This window comes from Bos grunniens, chromosome 23 (assembly GCF_055505025.1).
Source record: "Bos grunniens cultivar Pamir isolate PY7600 chromosome 23, Bosgru_T2T1.0, whole genome shotgun sequence".
Taxonomy (NCBI): Eukaryota; Metazoa; Chordata; class Mammalia; order Artiodactyla; family Bovidae; genus Bos; species Bos grunniens.
In genome coordinates, this window is record NC_141187.1 from 43,725,699 (window position 1) to 43,738,489 (window position 12,791).

Sequence of the window (12,791 nt, forward strand, 5' to 3'; positions counted from 1 at the left end):
ATAAACTGTAACCCAGATATTCTGTGACTAGATATATACCTCCAAGTCTGTATATCTCTATATAGATAGATAGATACAGTCTATATATCTAGCACCCAGGGGCGCTAGTGGTAAAGAACCTGCCTGTCAATACAGGAGATGTAAGAGATGTGGGTTCGATCCCTGGGTTGGGAAGATGCCTGGAGGAGGAAATGGCAATGCACTCCAGTATTGTTGCCTGGAGAGTCCCATGGACAGAGGAGGCTGGCGGGCAACAGTCCATAGGGTTGCAAAGAGTCGGACACGACTAAAGCAACTTAGCAGGTATACATGCAGATATATATCCCAGAGACATTTCCCCACTGCTCTGGACAGGGAAACTGAGAGTTAGAGACTGTCTGTCTATCCCCAGGAGAATTATCAGGTAAAGCATGGTAGACCTACATCATCTAAAAATACCATGCCGTGATTAGAAGCAAATCTTTACCAGCTGAGCTACCAGGGAAGCCCCAATATGAACACAGATTCTCTTAAAAACATATTGTTGGTTGAAAAAAGTAAGAAACAGATAAAAGGCTCAGTACAAATCATTTCTGTAAGTTACAAATATACGTACACCAAAGAGCAATAAACCCTGTGCTAGAGAGCACACGGGCGAAAAGATGGATGTTAAACACATTGGAATAATCGCCTGTGGGGAGGAGTTAATGGGGATCATGGTGACAAAGACAAGAGACAAACAAAAACCAGAAAGACAGGAGAAGGGCCCCCTATGGACCAAAGATGAAACTGTGCCCGGAACGATCAAGCATGATGATATCCATCGGCATTCCACATCTAAGGTTAGAAAAGCTTTCCCTGACCCACCAGTCAGGAATTCTTTGGCAAGCATCCGTCAGAGTTGGGTGATGACGACCCTGGGGACAGATGACCACCATTACAGTCTTCTTCAGAGGCAAAGAGAAAAGGGTCTGGAGACCACTCAGGTAATCTTGGGGACAGAAACAAGACCACTCTTGCATACTAAAAAAAGCAGAATATAGAGGAAAGAACAGGGAAATGGGGGGCAGGGAGGCCCACAGAAAAGAAAGAATTGAGAGCACCGAAGACCCATAGGCTCATGAAGGCTGGACACGGGGCTGTAGAAACAGGACAAGCAGAGCACAGTCCCTGCCCGGGAGTTCCTGCCCTCCTTTTACTTTTCTGTCACACAAGACGTGAGCAGTTCCCAGTAGATCTGACCTGATGAAACTATCCTTACTGGATGCTCTTGAGTCCTGTCTAGACAGCAGGACATAGCCTGTGGGGGCCCATGTCCCAAGACAGAACCATCTAGAAGATGCAGCAAATGTTCCCCTGTCTGTGTAATTAGGTCTTCTCCTTCACACCCTCCTGTGAACATTTCAGAAACTTCTGAGGGCCTAGTGCACTTAGGGTTATATTTAATCTTCCCTTAGGCTCTCCATCTGTCTACACAGCAAGTCTTCTCTTTTTTTTCCCCGGAGGTCTGGGGCCTACACACACCTCACATTCTTCAGCACTTCCCTCTTCTCTAAAATTCTCTTCTCTCAACATTTTCCTCCAGACCACACCTCCTCCTCCTCATACCTCCATGTTCTACTGCAGCATGTGGGGGCCATGGCAACTGAGGTTTCCTTGTGACAGCATCCTTCATGATGCTTTTGACCTTGGGAAAGCTTGAGAAAACCAAGGCTTAATACCTGGTGTAGCCTAGAGATACAACTCCAGGCAGTGTGGAAATGGGCCCCGTTTAGGGACAGGTAGGGGGAAGTAGTATGGAGACTACGTCTGCAGTTTGGACCCTGTCCTTCTGCTCTCCGCCCCGCCAGCTCTCACTGAACTAACTGTTGAAATGTAACTGCATTCTCAAGTGCGAGAGTTCTGTGTTGCCTGGATGTACCCCGACTTTGTGTATTTTCCGTGGCTCCATGTTCCAAAAACATCTCACTTCAGTAACAAAGAAGCTTGTTGTGGCTGGGAGGTTTCACAAGGAGATCACTGATGGAGACAAGCCCAACCAAATGCCCTCTTGTCTTTGCTGATGTGAATCAGGATGACCTCTTCACCCTCTTCAAGGGGATATTTATAAGAACCAGACTCGGCACACATGTTAGAAAGATAACTCGAGAGGAGGCCAAGCACACAGAGCCTGTGTACCTCTGTCTGGAGTGATGTTCAGGGCAACCCGTCTGTGGCTGTTGTGTTTCTCTAGCTGGTGTTTGTACACATACACCTCGTGTACACACACACACACACACACACACACACACAGTTTTTGAAAGAGGGTGTTCTTTGCCTTGCGTACACACACACACATACACACACACGTATACAAATACACACACACACACACACACACACACACACGCTTACTTTCTGTTTCTGTATTTCCCTCCCAGAAGCCAGAAGCTCAATCCCATGATCTTTAGTGGGAAGGAAGTAGAGGTCGGTTGGGCGTGATGGAGGCGTGGATTATTTTCAGCAGTGGAGGAAGGTGACCTCCCGCGGCAGCTGAATGACCGTAGCGGGAGGGACGTGTTTAGCTCAGGCTGCTGCAGCAGTCCCACAGATGGGGACTTAAGCAGCAGATGTTTCTCTCTCGTGGTTCTGGAGGCTGAAAGTCCAGAATCACGATGTTGGCAGATCTGGGTTCTGGTGACTTTGTAGACAGCCACGTTCTAACTGTGTCCTCACATGGCCTTTTCTCGGTGGTTAAGGGGTGAGGGCAGAGAGGAAGGGAGACAGAATCTGTCTTCCTTTTCTTATAAAACCATGAATCCCACCCTCATTACCTCCCAAATGCCCCACCTCCAAATACCATCTCTCTGGGGGTTAGGGTTTCAATGGATGAGCCTCAGGGTGCACACACATTCAGCTCACATTGCGCTGGTAGAACGGGGAGTTCTCTGCGCCCAGCTTGCTCCTGCTGGGTCAGCTCCAGCCTCCAGAAATCTGGGGCCTTGTGGAGTCCCTTTCTGGTGAGGCCAGCACACTGGGGATGGGGATTGGAGCTGATTGGAGATGGAGGCTGAAGTACTTTATAAGCAGACTATCTCTACTTATCTCTATCTTATCTCTAAAACAACGTAGTGGCCTTTAACTTGGAACCGGACAGCAGGAATTGGAACTTTCCAGTTGACCAACTCCCCCCTCCCCCCCAACAAACAAAAACATCCCTGCACTTAAGCATTTTAAAAATGAAACTTTTAAAAATTATATTAACGTAAAAGTTAGATTTTATATCTAGTTATGATGTAATGTGATACAGACTTAAAACTTTCGTTTCAAGTTTCAGAATGTAATGTTCTAATTTCATCCAGGTTTTGACACCATCTGGGAAAGTTCCCTGTCCATTTAAGCAATCCCTCTGTCTCTTTTGTTTCTTCCCCTTCTCTGTTGGCTGGGGGTACAACACCGTCATTGTATGGACCTGGTGTTCCTTTCACAAGGGCCATTTTGTTGCAGGAGATTTCATTTTCAGTTTCTCTTTAGAACTATATTTGGAAACAAAAAACTGGACTGTGCTTGTAGGAGGTGTTGCTTCGCTTACCTTTGGGCTTTGGCGATGAAGAGGAGGGTGAGGGGTGTCTTCTGCTGGGGATTAGCTAGGGATCGTGGGATGTGGTGATGGAGGTGGTATGGCTCTTTGGGTGACTTGAGCCCCGTGGTGGTGGCACGTCTTTAGCTTGATTACCTCTCCACTCGGGAAGCTCACCCTGCCGACGCTGGCTAATGTGAGGAGAGGGAGGCCAGGAGCAGAGCCAAGTCATATTTTAGCAGCTGCTGAAAAAATCTCTTTGCTTTTTTCTTTCTTTTGTTTGGATTCTTATAAAAGTTTCAAGTTGTTTGTGACTGAGTGTCCACCCTGACCTCTTTCCATGTCCCAGTAGCTTGACCTTGAAGACCAAACCTCACCATTTCAGAAGATCCCATAGCCACGTGACAGAGGCCATCCACTCTCCTTCCACTTGGGGCCATTCTGTGCGTCAGGCCCAAACCTCACTGGCTTTCAGCAGAGACAGGGACACTTGCAGTTTTTGAAAACACATTCAGTTCACACCCTTTTCTTTGAGAGGGGATGTCCTTTTAGTCCCCTTCAAAAGTTGTTCACCCCCTTTCTATATATAGCAGATTCTTATGTAGAGTCTGCTGGGGAGTGCTCCCCCAGCCACGTTCTAAGAGGGTCCACGCTGAAAGAGGTTATACAAATAAGCCCTTTTCTTTTCACATATTCAGACTTTACAGGAGGAAAGTGCTAAATCGTTTTCCAGAATGTTGTAAGACCCGATTTGACCGCAAATTGTACTGTGAGAAGAAACAGATGGGGAAGTAAAAGATGTCCTTTTTCAAAGGAATCCTCTCTTCTCTCCAGAGGCTTCTACAGTAGACTGTCCCCTCATTCCCAGGAATGAGGGGTGTCCAGGAAAGCCCCGCCCAGCTTGTTGGTGTAAGCAGTCCAGCGGAGGGCCGGGGTGCTGCCCATGCGCTGGGCTATAATTGGTTCTGAAAACACCTCTGCACAGTGGCAGTGAGCCAAGCTCCCCCTTCCTGGGTGACTTTCCATTTCAGAGGGCTTATTCCTTGCTTAAAGTAGTTTTCCTCTCTGTGTCCCCCAGACGTCTCATGAAGAGACAAAATACCCTCAGGTGTTTAGCACTGGGCCCTGGCCACAGTCAACCTGCCCATTATGAAAAGAAGACGTCAAGCTCAGGTTCGCTGGTTTTTATAGCAGGATGGAACTCACTTAACAATTTACTTGTGTTGCCTGGAGCCAGCTCCGATATGAAACAGATTAGAACTGCTTCAGACTTTCAGTGTTGCAGTGGTGGATTCAAAGTTTTAAAAAAACAAAAACAAAAAACAGAGCAAAGTACAGTTTGAAGGCACAGGAAACCTATGCAGGCATGAGTGTGTGTGTTTGTGTGTGTGGGTCTCCTGTTACGGTGTCACTGCAGGGAGTGAAGCGGTAACTTTCGGGTTTTGTTTCCATCCTGAAGCTTTCTTTTCCCCCTGAGTATTTCTAATTCAGAAGCCAAGCTTAACGTCTCCATGTGACAAGGGGGAATCCAATGTGGCAGAGAGATTTGCTTTTAGTCTTGGTGGCTGAAGCTGTTGTGCTGGTTCAGACGTGGCACCATGAGTGGGCACAGGAGAGTTTTAGTATGACAGTGGTGTGTGTGTATGTGTGTGTGTGTGTGTTAGAAAGAAGGGAAAGCAACAGAATTCAGATTCTCCGGAGTAGAAGTTTTGTCCTTTGTTGTAGATTTTGTGTTATGAAGAGTTGCACGCAGCTATAAATATGAACGTGATTGGCAAAGTCTGCAGATTAAATAAAATCTGTGAAGGGTGTAAAATACTTTATACACATCGCACATTGGCAGTGTATTCATAGGATGCACTTTCTAGAATTTGTTCTCTTTCTCTCCCTCTCTTTGAAGCTTACTCATTCTACTTTTATGTGTATTCTTCTCCTCATCCTGTCATATTTCAGAAATCTTATTTTGAGCAGCCTAACTGGAGATGTGTAAGCAAGGTAACTCCCGATCATATCTATTTAGATCAAAGGGTGAGGCTATTTTATTCTCAAATGTTGGCAAAGGGATTATTTAACAAGAAATCCGTGTCAGTTTCAACGTGACATGTGGGATGACATCACACTTGGGAAAAAGAAAGATGTAAGTCAGTATTCTCTCACAAGCTTCAAAGTTGGAAATGCTTTCACATAAGATGCTTTATATTTCTTATCTATTGCTCCCTGATGGAAAGTGACACCTGAAAATTTTCTCCTGTTAATTTTTTATTGCTTTTGCAACAAGGCTGCTCACTGGAAAACCTTAGCTGCAAGGTTGCCTCCTCTAAGCAGTGGAGCTCTACTACTTCCCACGTGGTACCACCTGAGTCCTCCCTTTTCAGCAAGGTTTGGAAAGAGATTTGTTTTGCCACAGAATTTGCCAAGTTCAAACAATATTTGAATCCTGCCTGCTGTTTATACTTTTTTGATTCAGGAGTGGCTGGAAATATTGGAAATCTGCATTCCCTTTGGATTCTGCAAAACCCAACCTGTCACAGGAATTCTTGAGAGCTGGTCATAGAAGACAACCCGCCTGAGGAGAAAGGGTCAGACCACAAGCGCCATGGGGTGAACTATGGAGAAATGAACACAGCCGTTCTCGAGCAGGCCCCAGGATGGATTTTACCATCTAAGAGACTCTAAATCTGGGCTTCCCTGGGGGCCCAGTGGTAAAGAATCCTCCTGCCAATGCAGGAGATGCGGGTTCCATCCCTCGTCCGGGGAGATCCCACGTGCTGCAGAGCAACTAAGCCCGTGTACCACAACTACCAAGCCTGTGCTCTAGAGCCTGGGGGCTGCAACTGCAGACGCCCGTGTGCCCTAGAGCCCATGCTCCACAACCAGAGGAACCACCGCAGTGAGAAGCCTACGCACCACAGCTAGAGAGAAGCGCCGCCCCGCACACCCGCCACAACTAGAGAAAAGCCCAGGCGGCAACGAAGACCCAGCACAGCCGTAAATAAATAAAAATGTTAAAGAAGACTGTAAATCTTACAGTCTTTACCATCTTCCTCCCTGGGCCTGGAAGAAAGTTTGTGACTGAAGGAGGCATACTTGTGAGGAAATATTTCCAGTGTTTTCCATGTCATTGCTTCTCAAACTTGAAAGTCCCGTGAATCACTTGAGCATCTCCTTAAAATGTAGATTCTGAGCCCTTTGGTTCAGGGTGGGGCTGCAGATGCTGCAGTTTTGCCAGCTTCATGGGGTGCCCATGAAGCCACAGCCGGAGGCCTACATGACTGGACCTCCTTCCTAATGGGCAGTGGAGGGGGAGGTCGGGGTGGGCATGGAGCCGCCGTGGTACAGAAGTCTCGGGAATTCGTCCTGACGGCTCCCAGCCCTGCCAGCAGCTGCCCTCGTGCAGGGCTTCTTCAGAAGGATGTTTAAAAGGAATGGAACAACACTGTGCTCTTTCAGGAGCCAGCGTGTGGGAGACAGAAGAGAAACAGGTTACAGCAGAGAATAGGATCAGGCAGATACAGAGAAAGATAGAGACGCATAGGGGCGGAAGGAGAGTCCTGTAATTTCTGTCACTCTCTATCTTCTTCATCCTTTTCTCTGTTTCAATTTATTTTTTTTCCCCCATCTTGTTTCCTTCATTGCTTTTCTGTCTGTTCTAAGATAACAGAATCATTTCATTCAAGTTCCGAGGTACACAGAGGCTGGCGAGAACAGTGGACTGGCTGGGAGCCAGGACGGCAACATGTGGGCCCAGCTCTGCCGCCGGAGGCAGCGGGGCCACTAACTTGGGGTTTCTGGGCCTCAGTGTACTTTTCCGTAACATGAATAAGTTTGGTTAGATCAGAGCTTCCCAACCCCCGGGATCTAATGCCCCAGGATCTGAGGTGGAGCTGATGTATTAGTAACAGGAATGAAGTGCATGATCAACGTAACGCACTTGAATCAACCTCAAACCATTCCTTCCCACCCTGGTCCATGGAAAAATTGTCTTCCACAAAATTGGTCCCTGGTGCCAAGGGGGTTGGGGACCCCTTGAGATGATCTCTAGACCCTTCCCAGCTCTGCAGCTCTATGAGTTACAATCCAAGTTAATATGTTTATCTGTTACTTGGGGCAAACGTGTTCAACTTTCAATGTAAATGCGTCAACTGTGTGTCGCCAGGGTTACCCGTGTGTGTGATTCACATTCCCAGCAGGCATGTAAATGTGTGCTCGGGGAAACTCTTGTGTGAGAATTGTACCCCCCCACCCCGCACACCCCCCCTCCACCGCCCCCAGCATCACTGGAGCATGCATATGTGAGGCTGCTTCAACCACCCACCCTCTGAATTTCTCAGAATTAATATGTGTTCTTCTTTAGGGCTTTAACAACCTTTGTCATTGTGGCAAATTTTAGAAGATTATCGTTATTATTATTCATATCATTGGAGGGGCAGATTTTTATCTTACATCCCTCGCCGACCGCCCCCCCCCCCACCTGCCACTGCCCCAAGAGTTAAAAAAAAAAAAAACTCACTTGAAAGGTTTTAAAGCTTGACACAGTGGAAGCTGTTTTGTAAATAAGGCCAGTGTTATTTCTTGGGGAAGGAGGAGGGAAGAAGAGAAGGGAGTCTGTCAGTAAAGGAGATGGAGCTGGTGGACGTGGTGGACGGAAGGACGGTCGACCCATTAACTTGTTTTTGTTTTGCCTTGAAGTTGTTTGATTTATAAGCATAATAACCAGCAAGTAATCAGATACTGAAAACGAAGCAGAAGAGAAAACAAAGAGAAGCCATTCAGCACTGCAGAGGATACGGCCTGTCCTCAGCTCAGCAGGGTCGGGGCGGGGTTGTGCTGGACACACCAGGGTGTAAAACAAGAGCCGGTCACCTCCAGGAATAGCATTCATTGGCTTCTGCTCAGTTGGGAGAGAAGTTGGAGTTATTCTGAACCATTTAATAATGATGCAGAGAACAGGGTACCCCTAAGCTGGGTAAGTTGCTTGTTATCTTTTGATAGCATGATGATCAATTATTTCTTAGGAAAGGGTAGCCAACAGTTAGGGTCTTCATGGACCCGGTATTGTCATATTCACAGGTTGGCACTGACCCACTCCCTTAGCCAGCGAGGGCCCCTTGGCCGGACCGCTCGTTGTAAAGAACATGTGAGAGATGGAGCCGCTTAAACTGGAAAGGCCTGAAACTCATTGCCTTCTGATGGCCTGACCGCTGCCTGATGAAGAAGACAGTTCTCTACTAACTTTGCAGAGCATTCCTGTGAGAACGGACATCAGAATCATCACTTGCCTTTGCTGGACTCTAACCTTGACCTTTGTACCTCAGATTGCACCCACAAGTGAGTGGCTGGCCAAAGTAAACATGCCGATTGGGAAATCAGTTTCCCAGAATCGGTGCTTCAGAGAATTTTTAGTACATTTGTGGAGGTGGGAGATACAAGTGAGGGGAGAAAACTTGTCTGGGAGGGTGGGCGCCATTGTTTGGGTGTAGTTTTGTGGTGATTTTCTCTTATTTATTTTTCCAGGAGATAAGAGGGTTTTCTGTGAGCTCCTCTAAGTGAGCTGGCCTTGCTGATAATGACTCTAATGGTCTCCAAATCCTTATCCAGATGGGGTCTATGTTTATTCATCTGATAACATGGTTTTTAGTGGGAAGGCTTGGAGATCTATTGGTTAAAGGCACTCTCCTGATTTATTTTCTTGTCCATCTGCCTTTCCTACCATCCATTTAATGCAGTGTTGAGTCGCTGTTTCTTTACTTTAAATGTGGAAGGAGAAAGCAAGTCAGTTTGAGCAAAGGAACAACTCAGAGTGTCTCTGCCACCGTCCCTCTACTCAGAGCCCTTGTCTTGATGGCCGTTTGCAGTGACTTCTCGCCTGGTCTGCCTGTTTCCACTTTTGCCCTGTTCCCAGGAAGCCTCCTCAGTGCATCCAGAGAGACTGTTTGAATTGCAAATCAGACCATGTCATCCTCTGTTATAAATTGTTTTAATGGCTTCTCATTGCAATTAAATTTTTAAAAAATATTATAAATACCTATGAATCCATTGCCCACAGAAAACTGGAACATTAACAAGAATGTTCATCTACTTAGGCATTGAGCTGCATCCGATAATGCTGCCAACTCACTCTTCTGAGCCTTGTATTTAATTATTCCCCTGCTTTATTTAACTATGGTTTTATTACCTAAATGTATTCCTTAAAAGTGCCCTGTTAAATTTTAGTTACCTTGAATGTTATGAAAAGTTTATCATTCTAGTGTTATTTTCTGGGACTTGCTTTTTCCATTTAATAATACGTTGCTAAGATTCACCTACAGTGTGGCACATAGGTGTGGTAGATTTAACACCTTTATAATATAATATTTCGTCTTATGACTATGCCATAATTTATCTGCTTTATAGGAGACGGGTCTTTTGGTTGCTTCTAGAGTTTTGTTAGCAGGAACAGTGGTGCTAAGAATATTCTTGTATAATTTCCCATTGTTCTTTGGGTAAAGAACACTGTTCTTAGGGTAAAATGTTCTTTAGGTAGGCAGTCCTAAAGGAAATCAGTCCTGAATATTCAGTGGAAGGACTGATGCTGAAGCTGAAACTCCAGTACTTTGGCCACCTGATGCGAAGAACTGACTCCTTGGAGAAGACCGTGATGCTGGGAAAGATTGAAGGCAGGAGGAGAAGGGGATGACAGAGGATGAGATGGTTGGATGGCATCACCGACTTGATGGACATGAGTTTGATCCAGCTCTCGGAGTTGGTGATGGACAGGGAAGCCTGGAGTGCTGTAGTCCATGGGGTTGCAAAGAGTCAGACACGACTGAGCAATTGAACTGAACCAAACTGAACTAAAACTTAGGCTAAAGACAGAATCCTTCAGAGGGCCTCAAAATGTCTCTATCACCTGGCCCTTCCATCTCTGCATCCTCTCCCTTCCTCACCCCCCTGGATTTCTGTATTCCACCCCAGGCAGAGGTACAGTCAAGGGCTGAGGAGAGTTATAAGGTGGTGTGTTCAGGAAATGTAAGTAGGGCATTTTTCTCTTTCCCGTCTCATTGTTACCGTCAACATTTCCTCCAAATCCCAAATCAATCATTAATCTGTACTTAGCTGTGTCTTACTTGCTGTCTCAGAACAGGAGGCCAGTTCACCTATTCTCTGTAAAAGCTGCATTTAGCTCCCGTCTAGAACATCTTCAGGCCATTGCATTGACACCTGCCCTCTACTGGACTCAGCTCTGAGAGCTCAGAGTGTCTGCTATTATTCCCAGGTGTACCCCTTGGACCTAGCTCAGTGCCCGGCACATAGTAGGAGCTCAATATGTATTTTCAAATGAAAAACAAAACAAAACAGTAATTCACACAGAGTTAGGAAAGTGGTTGAAAATTCAGGGTGACCACGTCCTAGGATTCAGTGGGTTTCTTCCTCAGACCTCTGGAGGAGTTGGCAAACCTTTTCTATAAGGCTGTGTGGCTTCTGACAAAGCTACTCAGCTTTGCTGTCGTATAGAAGTAGCCCTGGAGGTCCAGTGGCTAAGAATATGCTCCCAACGCAGGGGTTGATCTCAGCTTGTGGAACGAGATCTTACATGCTGCAGCTAAGACCTGGCATAGCCAAATAGATAACTTATTTTTTTAAAAAACAGCCATAGTTAATAAGGAAGCAAAAGAGCATGACTGTGTTTCAGTACAACTTTACCTATGGACTTTGAATTTCATAGAATGTTAATTTTCATGTGACATGCAATGTGATTCATGTGTTACATTTGTCTTATGATTTTGGGCAACCATTAAAAATAGGAGAACCATTCTTAGCTCGGGCTGTACAGAAGCAGGCAGGGGCGGGAACTGCCCTGTAGGCCATGGTTGGCTGACCCCCCTTTAGAGTATTTCTGTCCCCTTGCCTGTCCAGTGACATTGAATCAAGGTTAGCCAGTTGATCACTCTTTGTAAATAGGCAGCCACTGGCAGTGGAGAGTGAGAAAAGGCCCAGAGTTAGTGCCTTAGTTACATAATTAAATGATATCTTATTTACTTTTAAACTTTTCATGAAAAGTTGCCAAATTGCTCTCCTAGCCCTCAGCCCTTCCATTGACACCTTCCTCCTTTGATACTGAAATTTAAATTCAGGGACTTAAAAGTGGATCTTGTGACAGGTTAGGTTGCCATCCTAAAACAGCTGTGTCATCACCCCAAAATGCATAATAAAGAAACTACACGCCCTCTCACCTGGCTGTGCTCTCCAGGCTGATCCTTTGGCCTGAGTGAGGCACTGATTGCTGACATTTGCTGACACTGTTACAGTGATCCGTCCAAGTCATCATCTGGTCTCTGCACGGAGGCCGATGGTCCTTGGGTTCTGGGTGGACTTGTCCTCACTGAACAGAGGTTCTCCAGATGGTCAGGAGTCCATGCGCTGCTGCCATTCCCTCAGAAGCCACGCCTGGCTAAATGCTGGGATCAGGACCCCTCTCTCAAGCCAGCATCATCTCTGGCCTGGATTTCTGTGCTAACCAGTGTCCCTGCTTCTCCTCCTGTTCCACATAAATCCATGTATAAACTCAAGTGATCTTTTGAAAGCAGAAATCAGATCACATCACTCACTTGCTTAAAAATCCTCCAAGGGGTTACATTTAGAATAAAATCCAAATTCACTACCCTGTGTTGTGGGTTGAACCGTGTCCAAAGGTGCCCCAGCCAGGCTGAAGTACCATGGTTCATCTGCCTTTGTATGGATGCAGGGGTGGGTTCACCAATATTACTGTGAAACTATGAAAACAAAGCAAAGCGGAACAAAGGTTTCTGCCTTGCAGCATTTGTTAACATACAGCCATGTTGACACACTTTTTAATCTGTCAGCAGACAAACCTTGGAAGGTAGCCCACACTGTCCGTGAGTTAACTTGCTTTTGTTCACTGAAGTGGAACTATTAATTCATTGGAAGGGATGTGTATCAGCACAGCTTTGAAAAGACAGTGGCGGTGTGCGGCCTTGGCAAGTACCATCGTGGACCTGGGAGTGGAGTGGGGGGACGAGGAGACGGGGTGCCATTGCTTGCTCATGGCCTGATTGCTGAAGGTGGCAGATGTAGGTCCTTGGCTTGTAGAAGTTGCTAGTACTGTGTACAGTTGGAAGAATGCTCAAATTACCTTTAAATTTTGCCCTTTGCCCTCAGAAACCTGTCCAAGTCATTTTCTTGTCTCTACATGGGGGTTGATGGTCTTCAGACTCCAGTTGACCTCTTGGGGTGGACTGTCCCCAGAGAGCTT

The 12,791-nt window shown here is 46.2% G+C and overlaps 2 long non-coding RNA genes across 3 annotated transcripts in view; both read left to right on the forward strand.

Annotated features, from left to right (window-relative positions):
* Positions 1-12,791, forward strand: part of LOC147347721 (uncharacterized) — a 113,195-nt gene that overhangs the window by 42,031 nt on the left and 58,373 nt on the right. The window lies entirely within an intron of this gene.
* Positions 8,149-9,560, forward strand: LOC147347722 (uncharacterized). The gene is made up of 3 exons (XR_015152772.1): positions 8,149-8,504; positions 8,609-8,866; positions 9,265-9,560. It is a non-coding gene; the product is annotated as an uncharacterized LOC147347722 (long non-coding RNA).